We start from the raw sequence: 24283 nt of genomic DNA on the forward strand, positions 1-24283 counted from the left end.
GTAATGTGATACTGCAGTAAATTCTATGCACCAATAAGGAGTCAACTCGTGCACACATGCTTTCGGCGGCATAATTATTCCAACTGCCCATTCCTTGCGTGTTGCGTGATGCAAATAAGGTAGTATTGCTTGTCTTCGATGCAACCCCAAAGAAAACCCTAAAAAAACAAAAGATCACAGTGACGATACTGCAGTAAATTATCTGCACCATCAATATATTACAATAATTCCTTACTTCAAGTTGGAGCAACCCAAGATACGAAATACTCGTGCACACACACATGCTTTCGGTGGTCCGTGTATATAAGCAGCCTGGCTGCCGTTGAAAACGCAGCTACGTACATACATACACCGCCATGAATCCCGAGCTTCTCATGGCGGTAAACAACGGCGATCACAAGCACCTGAGGCGCCTTCTTGGCGGGGAAGATCAAGTTGCATCTCCAGCCACCGCCACCGCCGCCGGCATCGTCGTCAACATCGACCACCACTCTACAGTGAGCTCCGCAATCCTGCAAGGCGTCACCCCGGACGGCGACTCTGCGCTCCACGCAGTAGCAGCCTCCGGGGACGGCGACAGGTACCTGGAGAGCGCCAAGGTGATCTACGGCAAGGCCGGGCACCTCCTGGGCGCACGCAACACGGGGGGAAGCACGCCGCTGCACCGCGCCGCCAGGGCGGGCAACTCCCAGATGCTCTCCCTCCTCATCGAGCTGGCCAGAGCGGACGGGACGAGCAGGGTGGAGACGATCCTGAGGACGCAGAACGGGGTCGGGGAGACGGCGTTGCACGAGGCGATCCGCGGAGACCACGCCAGCGCGGTGGACGTGCTGATGACGGCGGACCCGTGCCTGGCCCGTCACCATCTTGTCAGCGCCGCCTCGCCGCTGTTCCTCGCCGTCTCGCTGTGCCGGTACGGCATGGCGCAGAAGCTGTACGAGAGAGACAACCAGCTGTCCTATTCTGGACCTGGGGGACAAAATGCTTTGCATGCTGCGGTTCTTCGGAATAAAGGTACGTACTCCTACATGATATGAAATTGCGCGGCTTGTTACACATACATACACACTATAACAGAGTGCTCGTATGGATCTAAATTGCACGTGACATATTTGCTCTTGATCTAATTATAATTGAGTGTGAGATGTTAGAGCATCTATAGTCGAAGACATCAAATCCGGCCCCTCAAACACACGCGGATGCGTTTTCGCGTCCGCAGGCACTCCTCATTTTGGTGCGTCCGCCACCCGTGTATCTTAAATCCGACTCCTCATATCCATGCAACACGTGCACGTATGAAAATAAACTAAAGTAGATCAACGAACTAGCACCAAATCTAATTAATTCGAGCGTAATTCTAGCATAAAATATTGATGGACAGCCAAAAGATGCAGTTTCACTCGGACAATACACTAAACAAACGATTAAGAATTTAATTAAATGGAGAAAGGGCGGAGGAAATCACCATTTCCTTGCCGCCCCTTTCCCCTTAGGGTCAGCGGTGCTTCTTTGGCCTTTGGTGTAGGCGTCGGCCATCGGAGGGTCGTCGTCGAAGCTTGATCCGTCGTCGGAGCCGGCCCATGACGGGAGGTACGTGAGCACCCGTTCTCCTAACTGGTGCAGAAGGCGCCGGTTGGGAGCTCCCATTAACCATAGTCTTGCACTCTTGCTCGCCTTTGCCTTGTAAGTTTTGTTCCGGGCTGGTCAGGGGCAATAGGATGATCGAAATGGGCCAGGTTTCCTTCCAGCCCAGGCTAAACCGAACGGCCATTCTCGGCCTGACTTCAAACCTGGCCCGGCCGATCTGGCCGGAATGGGTCGCATTCTGGGCCGTTACTGCTGCAACTGAATGGCCCTGAGACAGCCGGGTCGTTAGAAACCTCTGCTGCGCCGATCACAGGTGTATGATTTTCGATCCATCCATCTTCTTTTTTTGTGTGTGGACTTCGCATTTTGATTCCATATACAATGGGCGTCAACATGATATTCACCATGGCTGGAGCACGGCCACCGGTCACAGCAGTAGTCGCAAACTAAGGAAATGTAGTTTTAAGCCTAATTTTTAGGGTTTATGGTCTTTGATTCACAAATGAATAAATGGCACGACTGGCGCCTGGTACAACATTTTTTTACGAAACAAATTGAGTGGTAGGTGCCAATAAATTAGATATCAAAAATTGCTCAAACGATTCGCTAATACATTCATTATGTGATGACTCGGTGTCATGACGTGTGATGCTCATTGTCGCCTCGTCGGACCATAGCCCACCACATGTCATAAACTTCAAGTATATAAAAAAAGATTGCAAAAGCAAAAAAGAAATGCCCAAAGCTATGCTGCTGGTCGAGAACCTGTGGCTGCTGGGCGATATTCCACGTCAGCATTAGCAACAAAATGAAAAGAGGTAACAAACGGCCCATAACTCCAACTCTAACGTGACTGCTCAATCAGAAGGTCTGGGGGTTAGTACCACCTCGTGTACCTAGTGTGCGTTGAAGCCAACACATTTTATAAATATAGACGATTCTCAAAAAAAAAAAATATGCGGACAAGCCACGCATTATGATGATCGGCTTCAGCCCATGTAAATTGTTGGGCGGAAAGCTAAATTCTCGTACTGTAAAAAACAGGAGACGTAAATACGAAAAGAAACGGGATAAAAATGATAATGGCGCCAGAACGGGACAGGATTTTCCCATCCCGTTTTCACCCCTATACCCAGCAACTCTTCGGCTCCTATCCCCACCGCATCGTCAAGGTCCGTGCTGGACGCCTCACTCCCGCTCCATCTTGCTTCCCTCCTCTGCCCGCCTGCCAATCTAACGTCTCGAGTGGCAGTTGAGTTAGGAGATTTTGCTGCAATCCGAGGCGTGCGGCAAGGTTGGAGGCCGAGGGTTCCCGTTAGGGTTTGGTCTCGTCATGGAATGCAAGCAAGGGGTGTCACCGATGCAGTACTGGTGCTGATTTCGTGGATTTGTGTCGTGATATGGGTCAATGACATGAGCGAATTGTGGGTGACTCTGTGCTGATTTCGGATATCTCAGTTTGAGAATGTTAACCATGAAGTTATCACCTACATTAATAATTATTACTCTCACTAACCATTTTCTCGAATGCATTCCCCAATAATGTAAATATTGATAGGATTGTAATTTGAGCTTCTCTCTCTTAGATTCATATCATTCCTAATCTACATGCCTAAACAAAATATGCCTTATATCGGCTGTAACCATACAGAAAATATCTTTCAGCTTAATACAAAATACGCAGCTATTGCATTCGAGAAAAGATATGCCATAATATAGGGAGTACACAGGGTGAATTATAAGAAGGGATGCATTATAAGTTCCCCATCTAGTAAATTAAGACTTTCTCCTTGGATGGAATCATATACAAAAACAAATTCACATTTCAACAAACATAAAAATGAATATTATAAATGAGTACATAACATATGTTCGTACATAATAGATTAATAGCAAGAATATTGGTTGTGCATGAGTACATGGTTTATGTTTGAACATCATATATTATTAGCATTATATATTAGCTAGATTGGACATGAGTGTACATAAGTTCTACCATTCATATATTATTACATAACAATGATATAGCACATATAATCCATACATAAGCATATCAAAAAGGTACAGGCATACAAACACCCATATCCCAGTATTTGATATAGAAAATAAAAAAGAACAAGAAATTCGACTTGGTGGATCCTTGAATTTTTATGATTTTCTGTATTTAAAAGGACAAAAAAATACTTTGGTTAGTTCAAATGCTTAAATTTTAATTGTCCCTTATTTCTTCATATATTTTGTGAGATTTTTGCTATACATTTCCAAGCTAAAATGTATTAGTTTTATACAGCCAATATACGATGGGAAGTTTCACCCAATATATGGTCCTGACTCCTGAGTTTGTATCTAATTAATATCAAATTCTCTGAATCCGATCTAGTATTTATGATAAATTTACATCTGTCCCAGATCCATCCTTGGCTACGGATGATCTGGCCGTTAAATATCCAACCATGTTTCACCAAATACAAAGGTTATCCATATTAATAGTAGAAATCAATTTCACCAACTACTGCACAATAATGGAAATCTCTCTTACCATACATATCCATTGAACGGTTGTAGTTTTGTACTTTCATTTTCTCCACTATGTTGGGACAAAAGGCTATTTTGTTGCTGTTTTTGTATTTTCTCAATAGTATTATTTAACACAAACATGGCTAACTTGCAGATATGGTGGAACTATTAATAGGATGGAACACGCAGCTTACTAAACAAAGAGATCAATATGGAAACACTCCTCTACATTTTGCGCTATCAGTTTTGGAACGTCACCCACATGGAATGCTTCCCATATATGCTGTGCCAGTTATAAAAGGAAAAGATATTACAACACTTCTGAATATAGAAGAACCTCCGTTGGAGCTCACCAGGCAACTATTAGAAGCAGATGCACTTTCAGCATATGAACCAGATAAAAAAGGGTCATTCCCCATACATATCGCTGCATCGTCAAATAGACTTTCAGCCATCATTATTTTAGTCACAAGGTATCCCGGTTGTGCCAGTTTGCGCGATGCTGATGGAAGAACTTTTCTTCATATTGCCGTCAAGAAGAAGAGATTTGATATAGTTTGGTACGTCTGCCAGACACCTATGTTCACGTCAATTTTGAACACACAAGACAATGAAGGCAACTCTGCTCTACACCTAGCTGTGGAGACTGGGAATTTGTGGACTTTTGCTTGTTTGTTTGTGAACAAACACATAGATTTAAATTTACTAAACAACAAGCAGCATACTCCGCGGGAAGTTTCAATTAGCTCAATTCCAACAGGGCTATATTGTTTTCTGGTAATATTTCCTCCTCTTTGTTCTAACATATTTCATAGACTTTGAGCAAAAAATAGGAAAAGTAATAATGCTTTATCCTGTTTGTAGAATTCACGAATTCTAATACAAGAAGCACTAATGTCAGCCAATGCTACTTGTGATATTTGTCGCCGGGATGACGATGTGGAAGAAGAACATAATCCCAAATTACAAGCAGCGAATGAGGAAAAAGGATCTAAAGTAGTATCAGATTCAACCCAATTTCTTAGCTTTGGCATAGTGCTTGTTATAACGATGGCATTTGGTGCTACTTTTGCCTTGCCTGGGGGTTACAAAGCTGATGAAGGAACACCGGCTCTTGCTCGCACAAAACAGTTTCAAGGCTTCTTGATGGCAAATGCTTTAGCATTTTTGTGCTCAACAGTAGCCATCATAAGTCTTTCATTTGCTGGAACACCTACAGTTGAGTTGCTGATGCGCTACACACAGTATAATTTATCCATATTTTTGGCTTTGAATGCATTAGGATCCTTGGTCGTGGCTTTCATAATTGCTCTATATGTCATGATTACACCAGTTGCTGCTATAACTTTTATTGCGGTTATTGTGGTGATTGTTTCAACAACAATCCTCTATTCTGCCACACTAGTTGAGAAACTTTCTATACTTTTATTAGTGTTATGTTTTAGAATAGGAATTCTGCCAGTACTAAGATCTAGTATCTCTAAATTAATTTTATTTACTTGTTGGCCACTCATAGTAATCATAGTCTGGCAAGAAACATGCATGGCGACACCTGTGATTTAAGCAAAAGGCATCAGAGTGATATTATGAAATGGACATGTTTCTTGCCAATTTGTTTTAAAGTTTCTGTGTGACAACTGTTGTAATTGTAACCATGTGAATATTTTTTAAACATAATACCTATTACTTATTTGGTTGATATCCATGCAGAAAAAGAAAGACTACTCTGCCCAGAAGCAAATGCGTGTGTATGATGTACTCTGTTATCCATTCATAGAACTTTCTATGCTAAATCATCCTTGTTTGGATTGTAGTTACGAAAGAAAAACTAAATATTTTCATCTCTCTAGCTAAAAGAACGTAGGCCGAGTCTCACAAAGCACAGCTTTATCGGGAGATTTGTGTGTGGATTTTCCAAAATGGGTTTCTACGGTTCGAGCCAAATGTTAAGTTGATTCTTCAACCCAATAGTCCCCAAAAAATAAAAGAGAACAAAAATGTAGTCACTTCAATTTTATCCCACTTACAAAAAAATCCCATATGAACCTATTTCTTAATTTACACACTTGCATGCATCAGATCATATGTGAATCCAGAAATAGAGCTGCTCGAGCAGAGAAATCTAAAGAATGATCTGAATAAACTGAAGTGCATTTTTTTATGATAGATTTGCAAACGCTGTTGGAATTATTCGGCTTGGCCCATTTAAATTCATAATAATTGCCAAAAATCTCAAATAGCCACTCATGCATGCAAACCCTATTCGGCGCTTGCAGCGCCGGTTAAAGGCAATTTTCCTAACCAGTGCCTGCAGTCGCGCTAACTGGGCTGGCCCATTTATCTGTAGTTCTTTTTTCTTCTGTTTCCAAAAACTTCTTATGATAGATTTTGCAAACACTGTTGGAATTATTCGGCTTGGCCCTTTAAATTCCTAATGATTGCAAAAAATCTCAAAGAGCCATTCATGCAGGCAGACCCTATTTGGCGCTTGCAGCGCCGGTTAAAGGCAATTTTCCTAACCAGCGCCTGCAACCGCGCTAACTGGGCTGTCCCATTTATCTGTAGTTTTGTTTCCTCTGTTTCAAAAAACGCAAAAAAAATGCGAGCGGGATAAGTCGATCCGGTGACTTCCTGTTTTGAGGCGCAACGCACTAACCACACAGCCACACAACCTCATCTTATATTGTCCATCTTTCTCATCCTTTTATTACTTCTACGTTTTCTTTCCTTTTTTCTTTCTTTCTTCTTCTTTGTTTTTCAAATCGATGGAAAAAAATTCAATGTTGTGAACTTATTTTTCAAACTGATAAACTTGTTTATGAACTTGATTTTTCAAATTGATGACTTTTTTTAAAATTGATGAACTTTTTTCATTTTTCAATGAACTTTGTTTCTAAATCAATGACAATTTTCATAAAATCTATGAACTTTTTTTGAAAATCCATGAACTATTTTGGAAAATTGATGAACCATTTTTCAATTTGATGAACAATTGATGAACTTTTTTCTAAATCAATGAACTTTTTCAAAAAATTATGAAATTTCTGTAAAAATCGATGAACTTTTTTCTATTTTGTGATTTTTTTAATACATGAACCTTTTACTAATTCATATTTTCTTTTAATTTTGTTCAAAAAAAATTCCAAAAAATCACGTTTTTTTCCTGAAATGTGTGTGCAAGAAATAGCAGGGTTATGTTTTCAACTTTTTGCGCTGCTATCATTCACTAGCTCATAGTAGCTCGAGTGGTTACGCACTGTGGTCTATAATTAATCGGTGTGAGCTTGAATCTTCGTCGGAGCAATTTTTTTGGAGGTTTTTCGCGCTACAAATCCCGTGAGTGTTCCTGGGCCAGCCCACAAGGTGTGGTAGTCGGCACCAGTTATCGGTTCCGGCGCATAAAGCGCCGTATCGGAGCTCCCGTTCATGCATTGTAGGAGTGCAACAATTTAGTACCACATTGCTAGTGGAGGTGGAGGGAGGCCAACTTAAAAAGTCGGATGGTCTGATCTCTCGTACTAGTATGTGGTAAAGAGGGAGAAGGAAGAACGCATGCACCCACTCACCTCTCCGCCCCAGGCATGACGTGGGCGTAGTCGTGCATGAATGGTCCGCCAAAATCCAACCCCAAGCCTTGTGCAGGTGCAGTTCATTTTTGTAGCATGTCCAATATGTTTTTAATATGGAATGTCATGGATGCCTAAACCGTAGCGGTTCTTCCTCCATAAATAAAAATACATACAGGCCGCCACCCCCAAACATACCTTATTATGAGTTACTCCCTCCGTCCCATAATATAAAAGCGTTTTTTATACTAGTGTAGTATCAAAAACGCTCTTATATTATGGGACGGAGGGAGTAGTGTTTTGCCTCCTTCTCCTGCTATGTTGTCGATGTAGTCTGCCCCATCCCGGTCGCCAGTGTGCACCAATGAGCGAGAAAGCAGGTCTCCGAAACCGTCGTCCTCTAAGCTCCTGCACTGGAAGAGGGTGACTAAGGTTTTTGGAAAGTACTTTACATGACTGCTCTATCTCTTCCATTACGGCTTGAGTTCCCCACTATTCTAGCGGTGCTGCTCATCATAGACTGCAACAACTGTTGTGTCGTCCTGTCTGGGCTGCGCCAACAACCATTCCGCCTACATCTACGACTTCATTGTCTACTACTTCTGCTCTGTAGGATCAGTCGACTTTTTATCTATACTGGTACGCAAGTTGCAGAGTATGGTTGGTGTTCTTTGTTTTCTGGTTTGATAGACTTGTCTAAATCTGACATGGACTCGTCTAGTTTTATTTGCAGTCTGTTCTTCTTGCGCATGATTTGTTTCTAGATTAAATTAAAACTAAAAGTGCTCTTACATCCAGCAATCCAAAAATCCTTTTGTTGGCACTTTGGTTTAATGGCTGGATTTGTTGATGCACCGAGGTCAACACAGTTACCTAGCGTGCACTTTAAAGATGGCAAGTGAAAGTCACGCTATGACTTACTGGCATGAATGTGTTATGGGTGTCTAATAGCAAGCCAGAAGGACAGCTTTGAGTTAAACAAGAGAAAACTTACGAAGATACTAACACAATCTGCTTGGGAGCTGCGCTTAATCATATCCAATCAATGTGAAAATCAGGGACTAAACTAAAATTCCTCAAGTCCAATCCATGTGAAATTCAGGGATTCAGGCAGGGAACCATGGTAGGTATCTAGGAAGTGGCCAATCTTTCATTTTAGACAAATAAATTGTTAAATCACTTAGTTCCATAGGCTGACCTAGGAGTTCCATATCATTATAAATTGTAAATTACTTTGTTCGAGCAAAATGGAACAAGAACAAATCTATTTTTCTCTTTGGTTTATGTCAAACTGGCCAACTTCCTAGGTAAAATAGTTAGCGACAACATTTTGTTCTCTACGAATGTACTTTACATTGCTTTGAGTTTTATCCAACATGCTGAGAATATCAACAACAAGGTGGCTAATTATCCAGTCAGCAAGCCTCCTGTCAGATTGAATAAATGTACCAAAACCAGAGCAAGGGAAATAACGACGTCATGAGTCTAGCCAAGAGAGGATGATCAGGTTTGGTTTAGTATTTAGGCCACCATATCAGCCAATCAAACCAATAGGGACTCATCTCCAGCACATGGAAACCCAAAACAAAACATTTTTGAAAGAAAAAGGAAGAGGTACTACGAACGTAGAAGACATCTATGGCAGGCATGCATCGGATCCAAGGTGAAAAAGAGTCACGGCAAAGAAATGCCTCAGATGCAAATTACCCATAAACTCGTGGTGCCTCGTATGCATTTGCACAACACCTTTACACACAAAAAAAGTTATGAACCGTCAAATTAAACAAGGAAAACAAATAATCAGAGGTTCTTGTCTGAAATGAAATAACATAACTCAGTAGGGAATATGATCAGGAAAAAGCTAATACATGATTCATTGGGCATCATACAGTCAATCAACAAAATACCTGCGACCTCTTCTAAGGAATCAAAAATAGGAAGAGAAAAACAGAAAGAAAGAAAGAAAGAACGTGATGCAAGAGTATTATCAAGGGTGCATCAGATCTCCGAGGTGAAGAGAGTGTGATATCATAAAGTCGACCCTAACACAAATTACCCACAAATCTTTGTGCCCACTCATCTGGATCGACAATGATCTTACTATGATACAGCAATAAGACCGACCGAGGAAAACCTACAGACTTAGAAAGAACCAACAGGGGCGAGTCCTAGTGGTTTCCACACCTATCAGCCCAACAAATAATTCGTTATAGTTGAGGCCCATTACTAAGATGATTTCGTTGTGTGTAGATTTCAAAGATCAAATATTTCTGGTCTGGTTTAAAATTTTATTTCTGACACCTTGATACTTTTGAGGGCAACATCTTCATCGTCAATCTCGATGGCACTAGAGTGGCACTGCCGTGCATATGAAGCACAACACACGCATCAAATCAAAACAACAGTTTAACACATCACAATCCTGGATTTCAAAATGAAATGTGTAAAAATAAGTCAAGTGCAATAAATTGCTTGTAAATCTGGCAAAGCAAGGAACCACCTCTCGCTCATTTTATATTGTCAACCATTTTAACGGACGAGGTTGTTTTTTACATCCTATGTTGCAGGCTATAATAATCTTATATATCCAAATACATTGCAAACAATTCATGCGGCAACACACATGGTGTCATATAGTTTACATAGTGTTGTGCTTGCTGAAAAATCCATAGATTGATCTAACCAAGCAAATGGAGACTAACATTTCATAGGACAACAACGATATTGACCAAATTAACCAACCACCAGGGAGAATTCACATCAGAAGACCAAGCATTGCTGCAGCAGCAAAACAACTAAGCAGCAGGAATGCCTCTTTAAGAGGCAGCAATGCATCACCACTATACCATCCACTGGTGCAAATCACCATAGCAAAACAACTACATACTCCCTGCTCCTCTACCCCCGGTTTGAAGACCCGGCCGTCCATGCGGGAGCCCCCCTGTCCGAGGACGAGGGCGAGGGGCGCCAAAGGGAAGGAGGAGGAAGGGGGAGATGGGATGCGGCGGCCGGCAGCTATCCGGATGAGCAGGGAGGAGGAAGTGGGTACAACGGCTATGATGTCGAGCGAGGGAGGAAGGAGAGGTGTGCCGGCTAGGGTTGGTGTGGGTGTGGGATTTGGCACAGCAACCCCGCGACGAGGATTGGGAGCAGAGCGCGCGCGGGGATTGCGCAAAATCCTCCCATGGATCAATTGCCCCCCTCAAGCCGATCCCACCTTCACAGAGGAGGTACGTACGAGGAGGGCGGGGCGGTGTGTGGCGGCACCGATGAGATGTGGGAGGAGGGTTTGGGACCGGTTGGTTCATCTGCTTCGGGGAGGAGGATGATCTGGACGTGGACGGGATTGGATTGGATGTTTCGCTCGCTGCTCCCACGGATCCATTGCACCTCATTGGCCGATCGCCACATCCCATGGATTCATCTTCTCTCAAGTCAATCATGACCGTTGGTCCAACCAAACATTTAGCTTCACGAGACTGTTGTTTGTTTAGCTTCGGGACCACGGATCGATCTCACCTTATTGGCCAATCCCGTTGAGGGAGTCCTGGATTAGGGGGTCCCCGGGCGTCCGGACTGTGTAGCATGGGCCGAACTGTTGGGCCGTGAAGATACAAGATAGAAGACTCTCTCCTGTGTCCGGATGGGACTCTCCGTGGCGTGGAAGGCAAGCTTGGTGCCCTGATATGAAGATTCCCTTCTCTGTAACTGACTTTGTACAACTCTAGTCCCCTCCGGTGTCTATATAAACTGGAGGGCTTAGTCCGTAGAGGCGATAATAATCACAATCATAGTCATACAGGCTAGACTTTTAGGGTTTTAGCCATTACGATCTCGAGGTAGATCAACTCTTGTAATACTCATATTCATCAAGATCAATCAAGCAGGAAGTAGGGTATTACCTCCGCAGAGAGGGCCCGAACCTGGTTAAATATTGTGTCCCCCCGTCTCCTGTTACCATCAACCTTAGACGCATAGTTTGGGACCCCCTACCCGAGATCCGCCGGTTCTGACACCGACATTGGTGCTTTCATTGAGAGTTCCGTTGTGTCGTCTTCAAGAGGTTTGATGCCCCGTCAATTGTCTACAACAACGTTGTCCAGGAGGAAGTCTTCCTCCCCAGACAGATCTTCATATTCGGCGGCTTCGCACTGCGGGCCAACTCGCTTGGCCGTCTAGAGCAGATCGACAGCTACGCCCCTGGCCATCAGGTCAGATTTGGAAGCTTGAACTGCGTCGCTGACATCCGCGGAGACTTGATCTTTGATGGATTCGAACCCACGGCAGCTGCTCCCTGCCACCGTGATGAACATGACCTAAATCTGTCATCGGACCATACCCAGGAGATAGCACCTGTAAGCGCTCCGGCCCTAGATCCGGAGCAGATTGCGCCCTCCGAGGACAGGAAGCTCAACCCCGCCAAGGAAGCTGCAGACTCAGCGGCGTTGGAGCCCCACACAGACCCAACCTCGAGCGGGATCTGCGTCACCGGAACCTCGGATCCATCTCCGGCCATAGGTTCCGAACCATGTGCGTCCGCGGCCATCAATCCTGATCGGGCGCCGATCGTCGAATGCGGCGCCGCAGACATCTTCCGGCACTCACCTTTAGGTGATGTGCTTAACTCATTAAAAACACTCTCCTTAGCGGGGGACTCACAGCCGAATTATATCCGGTTCGAACGGGAGGCTGATGACGGAGAATTTCAATTCCCACCCACCGCCCACTTCATAGCCATTGTCGAAGACTTAACCGACATGCTCGTTTACGGCTCCGAAGACATCGACGGTATGGACGACGATGCCGAAGAGGAGCAGGGCCAAAACCCGCCGTTTACCGGGAGCTGGACGGCCACTTCTTCGTATCACGTGTACATGGTGGATAAACCTAAAGAGAATAATGGCGATAACAAGGATCCAGTCGAGGATAAACCTCCTGAGATGCAGCCAAAACGTCGACGGCAATGGCGCCGCTCTAAGTCACGCCGTGGAAAAGATAGCGATACCGGCACGCGAGAAAACAATACTCTAGACGACGCCGAAGAAAACGAACACCTCGTTGAGCCAACCTCCGAACAGGACGAACGGGAGGACGGGCGAGTCAGCCCTGATGAATAGGCCATAAACAAAGACTCGGAGGACAGTAATTATCTTCCACTCTCCGAGGATGAGGTGAGCCTTGGCAACGAGGATTTCATCGTGCCTGAGGAACCTCTCAAGCACGAGCGCTTTAAGCGCCGGCTAATAGCCACTACAAGGAGCCTGAAAAAGAAGCAGCAGCAGCTTCAAGCTGATCAAGACCTGCTCAACGACAGATGGACTAATGTCCTGGTGATACGTCTCCGTCGTATCTATAATTTTTTATTCTTCCATGCCAATATTATACAACTTTCATATACTTTTGGCAACTTTTTATTCTATTTTTGGTACTAACATATTGATCCAGTGCCCAGTGCCAGTTCCTATTTGTTGCATGTTTTTTGTTTCGCAGAAAATCCATATCAAACGGAGTCCAAACGGGATAAAAACTGACGGAGATTTTTTTGGAATATATGTGATTTTTGGGAAGAAGAATCAACGCGATACGACGCCCGAGGGGGCCACGAGGCATCTGGCGCGCCCCTGACCCTCGTGGACACCCCGTAAGGCGGTTGGTGCCCTTCTTTCGCCGCAAGAAAGCTAATATTCGGATAGAGATCGCGTCCAAAATTCAGCCCAATCGGAGTTACAGATCTCCGGTTTTAAAAGAAACGGTGAAAGGGCAGAATCTGGAGCGCAGAAACAGAGAAAGACAGATCCAATCTCGGAGGGGCTCTCGCCCCTCCCATGCCATGGAGGCCATGGACCAGAGGGGAAACCCTTCTCCCATCTAGGGAGAAGGTCAAGGAAGAATAAGAAGAAGGGGGGTCTCCCCCCCCCTCTCTCCCGGTGGCACCGGAACGCGGCCGAGGCCATCATCATCACCGCGATCTTCACCAACATCTCCATCACCTTCCCCCATCTATCTATAGTGGTCCACTCTCCCGCAACCCGTTGTACCCTCTACTTGAACATGGTGCTTTATGCTTCATATTATTATCCAATGATGTGTTGCCATCCTATGATGTCTGAGTAGATTTTCGTTGTCCTATCGGTAATTGGTGAATTGCTATGATTGGTTTAATTTTCTTGTGGTTATGTTGCATATGGCAGCCGAGGAATACGGCCTCGAACGCCCAACCAAAAGTTACCCGAAGCGCAAATTGTTACCCCAATTCGATGACGAGGCGTTGGAGCCCATACCATCAGTGCGTAATGCGGCTGAGCGACAACCACGTGGCCGGGATAAAGCGGCATCTCAAGCCGAACACCAGCCCGTCCTACCTCGCCGTAAAGGCATAGAGAAAACAGCTCGGGGACATACATATGACCTGCGGCAAAACTTGGACAGTAGAGCAGGGCAGAACAGATCGATTTATGGCTCACGCGGGCGTGCCCCGACACGCGACAACGGCTATCTAGCCGGACGCAACAATCATAGTCACGCCCGGGCCGAGAACCGCAGACGGACTCCACCCGAGCTATGTCGCGACGTGGCCCGACATAGAGGCCCCGCACACCCCCTTTGCTTCATGATACGTCCATTTTGCATCATGCTTTTATAACGATATTTATTGCATTATGGGCTGTTATTACACGTTATGTCACAATACTTATGCATATTCTCTCTTATTTTACAAGGTTTACATGAAGAGGGAGAATGCCGGCAGCTGGAATTCTGGGCTGGAAAAGGAGCAAATATTAGAGACCTATTCTGCACAGCTCCAAAAGTCCTGAAACTCCACGGAAGTTATTTTTGGAATTAATAAAAAATATTGGCGAAAGAATCCACCAGAGGGGGCCCACACCCTGGCCACGAGGGTGGGGGGCGCGCCCCACCCCCCTGGGCGCGCCCCCTGCCTCGTGGGCCCCCTCGCAGGCCTCCGGTGCCCATCTTCTGCTATATGAAGTCTTTTACCCTGGAAAAAATCATAAGCAAGCTTTCGGGAAGAAACTCCGCCGCCACGAGGCGGAACCAATCTAGGGCTCCTGCAGAGCTGTTCTGCCGGGGAAACTTCCCTCCGGGAGGGGGAAATCATCGCCATCGTCATCACCAACGATCCTCTCATCGGGAGGGGGTCAATCTCCATCAACATCTTCACCAGCACCATCTCCTCTAAAACCCTAGTTCATCTCTTGTATCCAATCTTTGTCCCAAAGCCTTAGATTGGTACCCGTGGGTTGCTAGTAGTGTTGATTACTCCTTGTAGTTGATGCTAGTTGGTTTATTTGGTGGAAGATCATATGTTCAGATCCTTTATGCATATTAATACCCCTCTGATTATGAACATGAATATGATTTGTGAGTAGTTACGTTTGTTCCTGAGGACATGGGAGAAGTCTTGCTATAAGTAGTCATGTGAATTTGGTATTCGTTCGATATTTTGATGAGATGTATGTTGTCTTTCCTCTAGTGGTGTTATGTGAACGTCGACTACATGACACTTCACCATTGTTTGGGCCTAGAGGAAGGCATTGGGAAGTAGTAAGTAGATGATGGGTTGCTAGAGTGACAGAAGCTTAAACCCTAGTTTATGACTTGCTTCGTAAGGGGCTGATTTGGATCCATATTTTTCATGCTATGGTTAGGTTTACCTTAATACTTCTTTTGTAGTTGCGGATGCTTGCAATAGGGGTTAATGATAAGTGGGATGCTTGTCCAAGAAAGGGCAGCACCCAAGCACCGGTCCACCCACATACCAAATTATCAAAGTAACGACCGCGAATCATATGAGCGTGATGAAAACTAGCTTGACGATAATTCCCATGTGTCCTCTGGAGCGCTTTTCTCTATATAAGAGTTTGTCCAGGCTTGTCCTTTGCTACAAAAAGGATTGGGCCATCTTGCTGCACCTTATATACTTTCATTACTTGTTGCCCGTTACAGATTACCTTATCACAAAACTATCTGTTACCGATAATTTCAGTGGTTGCAGAGAATACCTTACTGAAAACCGCTTATCATTTCCTTCTTCTCCTCGTTGGGTTCGACACTCTTACTTATCGAAAGGACTACGATAGATCCCCTATACTTGTGGGTCATCACTTCACTGACGAGGTAATGGAGCACGAATTCCCAAAAGGGTTTAAACCCATGAATATCGAATCATATGATGGAACAACAGATCCCGCGGTATGGATTGAAGATTTTCTCCTCCATATCCACATGGCCCGCGGTGATGATCTCCACGCCATCAAATACCTCCCACTAAAACTAAAGGGACCAGCGCGGCACTGGCTAAACAGCCTTCCAGAGAACTCCGTTGGCAGCTGGGAAGACATGGAAGACGCCTTTCACGATAACTTCCAAGGTACATATGTCCAGCCACCAGATGCCGATGACTTAAGCCACATCATCCAGCAGCCCGGAGAGTCAGCCAGGAAGCTCTGGACTAGATTCTTAATTAAAAAGAACAAAATTATCGATTGTCCGGACGTCGAAGCCCTCGCGGCCTTCAAACACAGCATCCGGGATGAGTGGCTCGCCCGCCACCTTGGTCAAGAAAAACCAAAATCCATGGCAGCCCTTACCGCCCTAATGACCCGCTTTTGCGTGGGAGAAGACAGCTGTCTCGCTCGTAGAAGCAACAGCGCCAGCGATCGGGGCACTTCCGAAGCCCGAGACGGCCACGGCGCAATAAACACAAGCGTCGCAATAATAACGAAAGAACGCAAGACACAACGGTCAACGCCGGATTCAGCGGCTCCAAACATGTTCAACGGAAAAAGTGTTGGAAATATGCCCTAGAGGCAATAATAAAATGGTTATTATTATATTTCCTTGTTCATGATAATTGGCTATTGTTCATGCTATAATTGTGTTATCCGGAAATCGTAATACATGTGTGAATACATAGACCACAACATGTCTCTTGTGAGCCTCTAGTTGACTAGCTCGTTGATCAACAGATAGTCATGGTTTCCTGACTATGGACATTGGATGTCATTGATAACGGGATCACATCATTAGGAGAATGATGTGATGGACAAGACCCAATCCTAAGCATAGCACAAGATCATGTAGTTCGTTTGCTAGAGCTTTTCCAAGTGTCAAGTATCATTTCCTTAGGCCATGAGATTGTGCAACTCCCGGATACCATAGGAGTGCTTTGGGTGTGCCAAACGTCACAACATAACTGGGTGGCTATAAAGGTGCACTACGGGTATCTCCGAAAGTGTCTGTTGGGTTGGCACGAATCGAGACTGGGATTTGTCACTCCGTATGACGGAGAGGTATCTCTGGGCCCACTCGGTAATGCATCATCATAATGAGCTCAATGTGACCAAGTGTTTGGTCACGGGATCATGCATTACGGTACGAGTAAAGTGACTTGCCGGTAACGAGATTGAACAAGGTATTGGGATACCGACGATCGAATCTCGGGCAAGTAACGTACCGATTGACAAAGGGAATTGTATACGGGATTGATTGAATCCTCGACATCGTGGTTCATCCGATGAGATCATCGTGGAACATGTGGGAGCCAACATGGGTATCCAGATCCCGCTGTTGGTTATTGACCGGAGAGTCGTCTCGGTCATGTCTGCATGTCTCCCGAACCCGTAGGGTCTACACACTTAAGGTTTGGTGACGCTAGAGTTGTAGAGATATTAGTATGCGGTTAACCGAAAGTTGTTCGGAGTCCCGGATGAGATCCCGGACGTCACGAGGAGTTCCGGAATGGTCCGGAGGTAAAGATTTATATATGGGAAGTCCTATTTTGGCCACCGGAAAATGTTCGGGATTTTTCGGTATTGTACCGGGAAGGTTCTAGAAGGTTTCGAAGTGGGGCCTACCTGCATGGGGGGACCCACATGAACGTGGGTAGTGGGGGCAAGGCCCCACACCCCTGGTCAAGGTGCACCAAGATCCCACCTTAGAAGGAATAAGATCATATCCCGAAGGGATAAGATCAAGATCCCTAAAAAAGGGGGATAACAATCGGTGGGGAAGGGAAATGATGGGATTTCTTTCCCCCACCTTTGCCAACGCCCCAATGGACTTGGAGGTCAAGAAACCAGCCCCCTCCACCCCTATATATAGTGGGGAGGCGCATGGGAGCAGAACCCAAGCCCCTGGCGCCTCCCTCTCCCTCCCGTGACACCTCTCCCTCTCGCTGAGCTTGGCGAAGCCCTGCCGAGATCCCCGCTGCTTCCACCACCATGCCGTCGTGCTGCTGGATCTCCATCAACCTCTCCCTCCCCCTTGCTAGATCAAGAAGGAGGAGACGTCTTCCCAACCGTACGTGTGTTGAACGCGGAGGTGCCGTCCGTTCGGCGCTCGGTCATCGGTGATTTGGATCACGACGAGTACGACTCCATCAACCCCGTTCACTTGAACGCTTCCGCTCGCGATCTACAAGGGTATGTAGATGCACTCTTTTCCCTCTCGTTGCTAGAAGACTCTATAGATTATTCTTGGTGATGCGTAGAAAATTTTAATTTCTGCAACGATCTCCAACAGTGGCATCATGAGCTAGGTCTATGCGTAGTTTCTATGCACGAGTAGAACACAAACTTGTTGTGGGCGTAGATGTTGTCAATTTTCTTGCCACTACTAGTCTTATCTTATTTCGGTGGCATCGTGGGATGACACTAGTAGGAAAAGGGGCTTTTACCCCGGTTCATAAGGGCCTTTAGTCCCGGTTCTGGAACCGGGACTAAAGGGTCGTTACTAATGCCCTAGCCCTTTAGTCCCGGTTCTTACACGAACCGGGACTAAAGGCCGTCCACGTGGCCGGTGCGGGGAGCCCAGGCAGGAGGGCCTTTGGTCCCGGTTGGTGCCACCAACCGGGACCAATAGGCAGGGCCTTTTGTCCCGGTTGGTGTCACCAACCGGGACCAATAGGCATCCACGCGTCAGCACCTGGCAGGAGCTGAGGTTTTTGTTTTTTTTTGAAAGGGGGTGGTTTAGGGGTTTTGGGGGGTTAATTTAGGTGTTTCATATATTGTGTTAGCTAGCTAATTAATAGAGAGAAGTGTCCTCTCTTATCTCCGTGCTTGGTCGACGCTACGTACTATATACGTATGGAGAGGAGTAGACACGCTAGCTAGTAATCAAATGAAGGAAACAGAAGATCGTCATGAACATATGCATACAGAGAGAAGTAATATCGACCACCTCTCCTTCTCCGAGATATTTGTCGAACAACAAGTTCTCGTATATCTATCCGACACTACCGGCTACATATATACAATAATTATCTCTTACAATACAATCTCCTAATTATATTGTAGGAACACAGGGTCCACATAGTATTCTCCGTTTTCAGCGATCACGTGGTCAAGGAAGAATGCCGCCAATTCCTCTTGAATTCCTCGCATACGATCTTCTGCTAGGAGTTCATCCCGCTTCCGAAACATCTAATTTGAAGAAGGGGGTCAATACATATATATATATGAATAAATGAAACTCAACACAAATGATGGTAATAAAATAAAATTGTGAATATTATTGCTTACGCACTTCATATTGTTCTTCAGTGTAGCCCCGCTCACAGGTATGGTAGCGGATGGACTCGCAAACGTAGTATCCACAGTAATTATTCCCGGGTTCCTGCCACAACCACTTTACAAGAAATAGAAGTCAATAAAACTGATAAGCACGCATGCTAAATGGTATTGATGAAACTACCGCTTGAATCACTAGGAGATGCGCAGAACATGCTACTATAGTACTTACATTAGGGTGATTAAATTGCAGCTTCTTCGGCAATCCGGAGCTTTTGAGGTGAATTTTCTCCAAACCCTGCCAGACAAAGAAAAAAATTACTTGATATCAGGAAATGAACAAAGTTGCTGATATGGTGGATAATGATCGATTTAACTTACTTCTGGAGCATTTGAGTCATGTTCGCATAGTCCTGGGGATCTTTTCGTCTCGAGTCTAAGACGGTTACTACTCCCGGCTCAAGCTTAATCTCTAGGAGAATATAGTGGAAGCTGCGCATGCATGCATAAGTCATCAATTACATTACCATAACCTGGACTAATAAGGGAAACCGAATATGCACAAGACAGTAACACTCACTTGAAGTTGTAAGGAAAGAGTATTATATCTTTGTTTTGATTTAATACCAACGATTGTAGCAAGTTGGCCTCGGCTTCTTTGGGATGTTTTTCAACCGTATATGCATCTATGAGATTTGTGTTAATGAACCCAATATCACCGATTTGTCTTTTCTTCAATTCGGCGATCTTCAATCTGCATAATATAGTGAGGATAAGTATAAATACATGCAATGAAAGAGCTGACCTATATAGAGACTTAATGACAGAAGTAGTACTACTTACAGACAGTAGCAAGTGATCGTTGTTTTATCGAGGGCCTTTTGATTGTAAAACTGGAAGAAATCCTCAAATGGAACATTCAGCAGTTCAATTCCAACGAGGTCATGCTCCGGTTTAAATCTCAGCGTCAAAGTACTCATCCCATCAGACTCTCTGCAGGTTTTCATGTACCAATCATGTAGTCTTCGCATCATCGTGCTTAGAGATCTGACATCTTTGACGAGAGGCTTCCCGTAATGGTATTTGTGTTCGTCCACCTCCATGATTTCATAATGTACATCGTCGGGCAGGTAATCTCCAAGATTGCTATAACCGGGCACCATACTCGGATCATTAGCAACGATGTCTTTTGACACCTTGAGCGGGGGGCACGATTGGTTCGCTTGTTCGCCGAGCTGGGCAATTTTTTTCCCAGCTCGTCGTTCTTTCATCCTTTTATCACTGACAGTACTTCCTGACCACTCCGCTTCGGCATATGCCTTTGCAAGAACGCGCTCATAGTTGCCTCTCGGCGGAGACTTTGGTGGTTTTGTCAGGGCAGCCAGAGTGCGCTTTGCTTTCACCGGATCTACCTTCTCCTCCGGAGGTGGATGTTTCTTTGCTTTCACCCCTTCAAAGAAGTTCTTCACTTCGGCTCGCACGATCTTCGCGTTCTCCTCCTCGGTCCTCTCATATGGTAACTTCTCTGGAGTCTTCAGAGAAGGACCGAATCTGTATTGCCTCCCGCCTCTGGCAGCTGTACTGCTAGACGCCAGCAGAGCAGACGGAGCGGCTGCGGCTGTCTTCTTTCCTTGCTTACGAGGCGGAGGAGAAGGACTACGACGCGCCGGAGCAGCCGCAGCGGCGGCGGGTCTCTTCCGCCCTTGCTGACGAGGTGGAGAAGGAGGAGGCTGGCTTCTCTGGCGCGCCGGTGCTAGCGGAGAAGGAGGCGGAGTGCCGCTACGTGCCGGAGAAGGAGGCTGAGTGCCCTGATCACTCGCCGGAGGAGGAGGCGGAGGAGGAAGCGGAGTGCCCTTACTCGCCGGAGCCGTCCAGTTCGGAAGCTTGATGAGCTCCTTCCGCCATAGGCATGGAGTCTTCAGAGCTAAACCCAGCCGAGTCTCCCCTTCACCGGTAGGGTGGTCAAGCTGGAGGTCCTCAAATCCCTCCGTTATTTCATCCACCATCACCCTAGCATATCCTTCTGGAATCGGCCGACAGTGGTAGGTTGCGCCGGGTTCAGTAGGTAAAACAGAGCCAACAGCCGCCTTGACTTTCAAGTTCTGCCATTCCGCCATAAGGTGGCAATGTTGAGACTCCGTGATAGCATCCACGGGGTAGCTAGCAGGAGCCGCATGCTCCAGCTAAGGCAGCTCGGTGGAAGCCACGCTGCTTCTCCGCTGAGATGGCGGTGTAGCTTCGGGGGCAGTTTCGACATCTCGATTGCCGTCTCGTTCCTCTAGCGCTTGAACCCTTTCGTGCAGCTTCTGAATTTGGATCTGCTCCACTTTTTTCCTCCTCTCCTGGGTTTTGTAACCACCCGCGTCCGGAAAACCAGCCTTCCACGGAACGGAGCCTGGCGTGCCTCGTGTCCGTCCAGGGTGCTCAGGATTCCCGAGGGCCATTGTGAGCTCGTCGTTCTCTCTGTCTGGAACGAACGTCCCTTGCCGCGCTGCATCGATATAGTGCTTAAGCTTCTTGACGGGTATTGCAAGTTGCTCGTCCGTCCAACGACACCTCCCTGATACAGGGTCCAAGGTTCCGCCAGCCCCGAAGAACCAAGTCCGGCAACGGTCTGGCCAGTTTATTGTCTCTGGTTCGATCCCTTTATCAAGCAGATCCCTCTCAGACTTGGCCCACTTAGGCCGGGCTTTGAGGTAGCCACCTGACCCCGTGCGATGGTGAAGCTTCTTCTTCGCAGCATTCTTCTTGTTTGTCGCTGACATCTTCTTACTCTTTTCCGATGTCTTGTGGGCCACAAATGCGGGCCAGTGATATCTGATCTTCTCATACCGGCCGATGAATTCTGGTGTCTCTTCTTTGTCGACAAACGTTTTCAGCTCATTCTTCCACCTCCTGAATAGGTCTGCCATCTTCTTAAGAGCATGAGACTTGATTAATTGCTCTATAACTGGCTTCTCCGGATCCTCCTCTGGCGGTAGGGTGAAATTTGCCTTCAGCTCAGTCCAAAGATCATCTTTCTGCATATCATTGACATAAGACACCTCAGGGTCTTCCTTCTTAGGCTTATACCATTGGTGGATGCTGATCGGGATCTTGTCCCTAACTAGAACCCCGCACTGAGCAGCAAAAGCATCCTTTGTCCGGAGAGGTTCAATCGGTTGGCCGTCGCGCGCGATTGCTGTGATCTCAAACCTTTCATCCGAGCGCAACTTTCTCTTCGGGCCTCGTCTCTTTACCGCAGTTGTGCTCGATCCGGAGGGCTAGAAAAAAGAAGAAAGACGAGTGTTAATTAATATGTGTACATACCAAAACAATGAATGCATCAATTAGCTAGTCAGCACAGGCTTAACTAATATATTTACCTGGCCGGACTGTTCGGTCACCGGAGCCGTCACCACGGGCTCCTTCTTGCACCAGCATTGGGTCACCGGAGCCATCATAATCATGTCTTTCCTCCTCCACTCTTCGATCACCGTAGCCTGCTTCTTCACCCTGTTCTTCCAGACCATCATTGTCGTTAAGATACGACAAGATATCACCTCCGGCTAAGATTATGTCCCCCAACACCTCTTCTGCTTGCTCATCTCGTCCGTGCTCCATTGTTTCTGCAAATATTACAACATGGCAATTATTACACAAACATGACAGCAGGTGGTTAGTGCAAACGTAGACCTAACTTATTCCGGGTTTGGGGTGGCCTCAACAACGCTTCAAGGGTAGGGGCGCGGCGGGAGGGGGTAGGAGACCGACATCGTTTTTTCTACGGTTTGGGTGTGATCGAGAGTTCTGGTCGAGCGAGAGGGCCGGGGGGTGCTCCCGTGGTATAAGTTATCACGGTCGAGAGGGGGTATACATATCGACCGTCCATCATGTCGAAGTTATCTGGGAGGGAGTTATATATATCGACAACGACGACATACATACACGGGAAAATAATATTATCGGGGAGGGGGTATATCAACCCCCCCCCCACGTGTTGAAGTTATCGGGAGGGGGTTTTATATCGACAACGACGACATACATACACGGGAAAATAATGTTATCGAGGAGGGGGTATATCGACCCCCCCTCGTGTTGAAGTTATCCCCCCTCGTGTTGAAGTTATCGGGAGGGGGTAATATCGACAACGACAACATACATACACGGGGAAATAATGTTATCGGGGAGGGGGTATATCGGCCACCCCCCCCCCATGTTGAAGTTATCAGGAGGGGGTTATATCGACAACGACGACATATATACACGGGAAAATAATGTTATCGGGGAGGGGGTATATCGACCCCCCCTCGTGTTGAAGTTATCCCCCCTCGTGTTGAAGTTATCGGGAGGGGTATATATCGACGACGACAGACCCAAAAAACATAAGAAAACGAAGAAGAAATAAAAAGAGGAGAAGAAGAAAGGAATAGAAGAGAGGATTGAAGAAAAAAAAGAAGAAAAAAAAAGAGGAGAAGACGAAAGGAATAGAGGAGAAGAAGAAAAAATAGAATATTTTCTATTTTTTCTTCTTCTCCTCTATTCCTTTCTTCTTCTCCTCTTCTTTTTCTTCTTTTTTCCTCTTCTTATTTATTTCTCCTCTTCTTCCTCTCCTATTCTTCTTTCTTTCCTTTCAGAACATCATGAATAGATATAATTAAGTGTGTCAAAAACCATTACAGAACATCATGAATAGATAATTAAGTGACCAAATTAATAGAAGTTCATCATCACATTAGAACCAAAGTACATACATAGTTCTCATCTAACAACATATATATAGCTCTCCAGAGCATCTAATTAATTAAACCATACATTGAAACTATGTAAAACATTTCAATGCGAAAACAAATGCGATCATAATCGCAACCAAGGTAACAATTGATCCAACGGCATAATGATACCAAGCCTCGGTATGAATGGCATATTTTCTAATCTTTCTAATCTTCAAGCGCATTGCATCCATCTTGACCTTGTGATCATCGACGACATCCGCAACATGCAACTCCAATATCATCTTCTCCTCCTCAATTTTTTTTATTTTTTCCTTCAAGTAATTGTTTTCTTCTTCAACTAAATTTAACCTCTCGACAATAGGGTCGGTTA

The 24283-nt window shown here is 45.7% G+C and overlaps 1 non-coding gene and 1 pseudogene across 1 annotated transcript; one reads left to right on the forward strand and one right to left on the reverse strand.

Annotated features, from left to right (window-relative positions):
• Positions 1 to 356: 356 nt before the first annotated feature.
• LOC123097175 (protein ACCELERATED CELL DEATH 6-like) lies at positions 357 to 5662 on the forward strand (annotated as a pseudogene).
• Positions 5663 to 9314: 3652 nt separating this feature from the next.
• On the reverse strand, positions 9315 to 9408 carry LOC123100918 (small nucleolar RNA Z101). The gene has a single exon (XR_006448530.1). It is a non-coding gene; the product is annotated as a small nucleolar RNA Z101 (small nucleolar RNA).
• Positions 9409 to 24283: the final 14875 nt, after the last annotated feature.

Source organism: Triticum aestivum, chromosome 4D (assembly GCF_018294505.1).
Source record: "Triticum aestivum cultivar Chinese Spring chromosome 4D, IWGSC CS RefSeq v2.1, whole genome shotgun sequence".
Taxonomy (NCBI): Eukaryota; Viridiplantae; Streptophyta; class Magnoliopsida; order Poales; family Poaceae; genus Triticum; species Triticum aestivum.